Source organism: Bos mutus, chromosome 11 (genome assembly GCF_027580195.1).
Source record: "Bos mutus isolate GX-2022 chromosome 11, NWIPB_WYAK_1.1, whole genome shotgun sequence".
Taxonomy (NCBI): Eukaryota; Metazoa; Chordata; class Mammalia; order Artiodactyla; family Bovidae; genus Bos; species Bos mutus.
In genome coordinates this window covers 52,328,250-52,333,126 of record NC_091627.1, presented here as the reverse complement: position 1 = coordinate 52,333,126, position 4,877 = coordinate 52,328,250, and the positions used below count along the sequence as shown (strand labels likewise).

The 4,877-nt window shown below is 41.3% G+C and overlaps 1 non-coding gene across 1 annotated transcript; it reads right to left on the bottom strand.

Moving 5' to 3' along the window:
- Positions 1-3,459: 3,459 nt before the first annotated feature.
- On the bottom strand, positions 3,460-3,623 carry LOC138990067 (U1 spliceosomal RNA). Its single transcript, XR_011466239.1, has one exon. It is a non-coding gene; the product is annotated as a U1 spliceosomal RNA (small nuclear RNA).
- Positions 3,624-4,877: the final 1,254 nt, after the last annotated feature.

Below are 4,877 nucleotides of genomic sequence, written 5' to 3'. Positions count from 1 at the left end.
GTAGCCTTTCCCTTCTCCAGGAGATCTTCCCAACCCAGGGATCAAACCCAAGTCTCCCGCATTGCAGGCGGATTCTTTACTAGTTGATCCACAAGGAAAGTCCAAGAACACTGGAGTGGGTAACCTGTCCCTTCTACAGCACATCTTCCTGACCCAAGAGTCAAACCGGGGTCTCCTGCATTGCAGGCAGATTCTTTACTAATTAAGCTATCAGGGAAGCCCTCATTTTCAGAAAATGATTCCATTATACCAAACCTTGCATCTACTTATATTTAGAAAATCACTAAATCCCTCCTGACTAGCAAAAAACATCCTATAAAGTAAACACTTGATTGCATTAAACTCCCCCTTCACTGAAATCTTATATATTGACCTTCTCCAGCTGCCTTTTTGGAGCAGTCTCTCAGGTCTCTGAGAGCTATCTGAAGTGCTGCCTCCTGGGCTGCAATCCTCATTTTGTCCCCAAATAAAACTTAACTCACAACTCTCAAGTTATGCATCTTTTTAGTTGACAGTTACGGTGACTGACCAAGTGACCTAGAGTGGACTTCCTTCCTTCACCTGAACTCCACGAGGAACCAGAGCTTTGGTACCAGCAAATGGGCCCCTTGTGCCCATCTGTCTCCTCTGGGAGTACAGATGAATTTGGGTAAGTCTTTCCTGATTCTCAAACCTCCCATCTTAGTCGACATTCTGAGTTTTATGTGGTGGTGGAGCAGGTTACCTGTCCCCTGTTAGTTGGAAAGATACTGGGGTGGGGTGAGATAGGTGAAATATCCAGGGCATACCCACTTATGGTCTAGGCAGTGAGTGGGGCTCAGTTGAAAGATACCAAGAAATTCCCATCCAGTAAAAAGATACTGGGAGGGATGTGTGGCTTAAAAATGCCAGGGGAATTACCCAGCCAGTGGAAAGATACAGGAGTGGGTGCCAACTGAAAAACATCGAGGAATACCCAGGGCTTGGCTGAAAGACACTGAGGTTGCTCAGTTGTAGGGAACTGAGTGGTCTTGACTAAGTGGTTATGTAAGAGGCTGATCTGACACTTTTCCTCAGTTTGGCTGCCTTTATAGAATTTGTTGGCATAAAAGTGAGGAGAATATATGGCAGCTTTGCTCCAAAGAAAAGGGGCAAGAGTCCTTCCAGTCATTTTCAGTTTTCTCAGGTGACTGAGAAATTTATAGAAGTGGTGGAGGGCTAGTCCTCATACCATGCAGTTGTCCCATAGGAGAAGCCCACTCATTAATTAAAACACTTGCTCACCTAGGGGTCACTATAAGATCTGGCCATTCAGTGACCTGAGCACCCACACTGGTCTAAGACTGCTGGAGGGAGAATCTGAGGCCTGTAAGAGGAGCTGAAATGCCTCTGTCGTAACTCCTGGAGAAGTTAAGCTCATAAGCAGCACACAGGTCCACCATACAATTTCACTAGTAGTTTTTATCCCTGAAAATTCAACTTAAAGGAGCTCATACCTGCAAGTATCTAGTTAATTGGAGAAAGTATACTAAAGAAGATCTCAATAAAAATGCCCAAATTGGGTTTCTTTTGCTATTACAAAATTGACATTTTTGCATACACAGTTAGAAAAAAGCCATAAGATCAACCAGAGTGAATGGAATAGTTACTTTGGTATCTAGGAAGTTCTAAAAGAGAAAATGATAAAGTAACTTCTTTGCAGGAAACCAACAAGAAATTACTTAAAAGTGTATCAGAACTAAGTTTGGAGCCACAAGCACTGACTCTGCCAGGTCGCAGGTCTAGGGGACCTGGGGAAGTCACGTTTGGCGTTTATGCCATTTGGCTTTTGATTTCTGGGCATCACTTTGACTTTCATTTTACTTGGAGTGTGACTCCCAGAAGGTGAGTTTCTGGTTTTGTTGGTTTGATTTGAGCATGCAGACATTTGGTACAAACTGTGCAAGCTAAAGTGGAAAGTGCTTCCTTTAAGGTTCCACATTCCACCTGGGAATCCCTTGGGGAAAAAAAAAAAAAAATTAATGACTGGTCAACTTATAGCTACTATCCAATGACAAAGAAAAAATATTAGATCTTTATTGACATAGGATGGGAAGATGGACTGAAGTCCCCTTTTGTCCAGTAACATGTCCCACCCCTCCAGAAGTCCTCTTCAGGTGTCCTTCAGGCACTCAGAACAAACACAATTATTTTTATAACTGGAATCTACTTGTCATGTCCAACTCTTTTCCACCCTATGGACTGCAACACGTCAGGCTTCCCTGTCCATCACCAACTCCCAGAGCTTACTCAAACTCATGTCAAACTCAAACTTGAGCTTGTGGTGCCATCCAATCATCTCATCCTATGTTGTCCCCTTCTCCTCCCCCCTTCAATCCTTCCCAGTTTCAGGGTCTTTTCTAATGAGTCATTTTATCATATCAGGTGACCAAAGTATTGGAGTTTCAGCTTCAGCATCAGTCCTTCCAATGAATATTCAGGACTGATTTCCTTTAGAATTGACTGGTTTGATCTCCTTGCAGGCCAAGGGACTCTCAAGAGTCTTCTCCAACACCACGGTTCAAAAGCATCAATTCTTTGGCACTCAGCTTTCTTCATAGTCCAACTCTCACATCCATACATGACTACTGGAAAAGTCATAGCTTTAACTAGATGGACTTTTGTTGGCAAAGTAATGTCTCTGCTTTTTAATGTGCTGTCTAGGTTGGTCATAGCTTTTCTTCCAAGGAGCAAGCGTCTTCTAATTTCATGGCTGCTGTCACCATCTGCATTGACTGAGCAGCTGACCTGAACTGAACTGCCACCCCCGCTTCCTCAGGAATGAACAAGACTACAGCTGAGTTAGAGTGGCACTGGGCCTCAGGCAAGTAAAAATGGCATAGTTTCTCTATCATTTATAAGTTGCCTTTTCTTTTCTTTTTGTTTTTTTTTTTTTTAGTTGCCTTTTCTTAATTTAGCATTCACTTTGTTAAATTTTCCTTTGACTGTTTTCCTGATCTCTGATTAAGTTGATTTTAACAATTTTTGCTTGATCTTTCAGTGATTCTCTGAAGGGATAGCTCCTTGGAGTTACCTGCTCCACTATTTTAGTTGATGGTCATTCTTAACATATTAATTTTTGCATTATATGTTAATCTATTTTTTTTTTTTTTACTGAGTTCTGGAAGATTTACTCAAGCTAGTAAACTATATATAAAGCAAGAGGAGAAGGAGGCGACAGGAAATGAGATGTTTGGATGCCATCACTGACTCAATGGATATCAGTTTGAGCAAATTCAGGGAGATAGTGAAGGACAGGGAAGCCTGGTGTACTGCAGTTCATGGAGTCGAGAGGAGTCAGACATAAGTTAGCAACTGAACAACAACAACAAATCTCTACATATCTACTGATAGATATATCTTATGTACATATCTAGACCTAGATTTTGGCATTTTATTTCACTTCCAATCATATGTTTACCCTCTCCATTGTTTTAACACCAGGGGAAAGTATGAACACAGTTCCCCACTACCACAAATTATGCAGTTGAGTTTCCCACATTCGGGGAAATCACAGTAGTCAGCACATCTGAAATGCAATGGATTAGCCTTGCTCTGGGAAAAACATGTTTTTGATTATGGTATCTCCCCTGCCAGGCAAGAATATCCATTGGGTTTTAATTCAGTCATCTATTTCTTACTTGGTCAACCTTTCCAGCTCTCAGATTTCTCATGTTTTGCTAGATATAGTGATTCATGGAGTCCACATGAGAGCAGCAAGTTAAATATCTTCTAAAGACTTCTCTTGTGTTGTTGCTATATTAAGGACTGGCCCCTGGTTTTGAACAAGATAAATTTTTCTCACTCCGAATTCATTCTCATCATAGGGCTGCAGGAAAGGGGACTCCTTTCAGGGCCTGAGAGTGGGCTCTTGTCTAACACTTGGATATGAATTGTCCAAGGAGACACACATGCTGACAAACTGCAAATTTTAAGAAATGGGATTAGGAAAGGGGCACCCAAGAGGAGAGCAGTAGGGTAAAGGAACCCAGGAGAACTGCTCCCCCAGTGTCCAATTTTATAGCAATGGAGTTAGTTTCCTGGTTGTCTCTGGCCAATCATCTTGCTTGGCCCATAGTCTGACTCAAGATCCTTCCTGCTGGCACATTCATTTCTTAGCCAAGATGTATTCCAGAAGAATAATTCTGGGAGGTTGGTCATCTCCTCTTCTTCTGGCCTCTGCCATATTTATAGCAGCAACTCTGTGTTCCTTATCTATCTGGACCTCCTGCTGTGAGGAGCTCAGGCAAGTGGTCATTATCCTATCTAGGCAGGAGGTTTCATCCAATAGTTCCCTAACAATAGTTTGTAATTTTTTTTCCCAAGAAAGCAATGCTGCATTCTTCTGTAAGCCTTCCCCCCCACCCCCCAGTTTTAAGCATCAGTTTCTTTCCCTAGGTCTCCAAAGATATCTTATTATAAAAGTGAAAGATTTTCATGAGTCCATCACCAAAAGCTATTTATAATGAAAGTCTATAAACCTTTAGTTATTTTAATTCTATTCATTATGTCTCTTGATTTTCCTGCTATTAGTTCAGGAATTTATTTTTCTCTAAGATACTAGATATAGCTTATTACAATAATTAGGATTCCACTATGTTACTTTAATCAAGCAATTAGAATGAGAGAGAACTCTTATCCATCTCTATCTGTATCTATACCAGCATAATTTCCCAAACTCTGAAGCAAGAGGAATTACTGAAAGGTAGACAGAAGCAGTATTTCTAGAAGCACTGCAACTGCATGGTGAATATGGGAAGGGATAAAAAGAACTCCCGAATACCCAAAGGGGAGAAGGTAGAGCCTACAGAAATACCAATTTTCAGGGAATCAACTGAACCCAAAGCTTATTTTTTCCA